The sequence below is a fragment of the Arachis hypogaea genome, chromosome 19 (assembly GCF_003086295.3).
Source record: "Arachis hypogaea cultivar Tifrunner chromosome 19, arahy.Tifrunner.gnm2.J5K5, whole genome shotgun sequence".
NCBI lineage: Eukaryota > Viridiplantae > Streptophyta > Magnoliopsida > Fabales > Fabaceae > Arachis > Arachis hypogaea.
This window is the reverse complement of record NC_092054.1, coordinates 71,729,309-71,730,789: the sequence shown is the minus strand read 5'-3', so window position 1 is coordinate 71,730,789 and position 1,481 is coordinate 71,729,309.

The following is a 1,481-nucleotide window of genomic DNA, read 5'->3' as shown; positions in this document are numbered from 1 at the left end:
TGAAGTTTACACGTGGAGAGGTCATTCTTGGAGTTGAACGCCAGTTTGTAACGTGCTTCTGGCGTTCAACTTTGGTCCATGACGTGTTTTTGGCGTTTAACTCCAGACTGCAGCGTAGAACTGGCGTTCAATGCCCTTTTGCGTCGTCTAAACTCGGCCAAAGTATAAACTATTATATATTTCTGGAAAGCCTTGGATGTCTACTTTCCAACGCAATTGGAATCGCGCCATTTTGAGTTCTGTAGCTCCAGAAAAGCCACTTTGAGTGCAGGGAGGTCAGAATCCAACAGCATCAGCAGTCCTTCTTCTACCTCTGAATCTGATTTTGCTCAAGTCCTCAATTTCAGCCAGAAAATACCTGAAATCATAGAAAAACACACAAACTCATACTAAAGTCCAGAAATATAAATTTAACATAAAAACTAATAAAAACATCCTAAAAGTAACTAGATCCTACTAAAAACATAGTAAAAACAATGCCAAAAGCGTATAAATTATCCGCTCATCACAACACCAAACTTAAATTGTTGCTTATCCCAAGCAACTGAAAATCAATAGGATAAAAAGAAGAGAATATACTATAAATTCCAAACTATCAATGAAACATAGCTCTAATCAGATGAGCGGGACTTGTAGCTTTTTGCCTCTTGAATAGTTTTGGCATCTCACTTCATCCATTGAAGTTCAGAATGATTGGCATCTATAGGAACTCAGAGTTCAGATAGTGTTATTGATTCTCCTAGTTCAGTATGTTGATTCTTGACCAGCTACTTTATGAGTCTTGGTCGTGGCCTAAGCACTTTGTTTTCCAGTATTACACGGATACATAAATGACACAGACACTAACTGGGTGAACCTTTTCAGATGTGACTCAGCATTGCTAAAGTCCCATTAGAGGTGTCAGGTTTTAAGCACATCTTTTTTGATTTGCACTTGACTTTAACTGCCATCTCAATTTTATGACACTAGCCAAGACATGGTTAGGACAGTTGGTTAGCGCTTAGGCAAGTTTATTCCTTGCTCTATCACTGATGGTCAAAGCCTTGGGATCCTTTTTATTTGCCCTTGCCTTTTGATTTTAAGGGTTATTGGCTTTTTGCTCTTGCCTTTGGTTTTAAGAGCTTTTGGCTTTTTCTGCTTGCTTTCTCTTTTTCCATTTTTTTCGCAATTTTTTTTCTTCTTTTTTTTCCTGCAAGCTTTTGTATTCACTGCTTTTTCTTGCTTCAAGAATCAATTTTATGATTTTTCAGATTATCAAATAACATGTCTCCTTGTCATCATTCTTTCAAGAGCCAACATATTTAACATTCATGACAACAACTTCAAAAGACATATGCACTGTTCAAGGATTCATTCAGAAAACAAAAGTATTGTCCCAATAATTAATTAAACTAAGTTCAGGATAAATTCGAACTCATGTACTTTTGTTCTTTTGAATTAAACTTTTATTTAAGAGAGGTGATGATGCATATTATTACTTT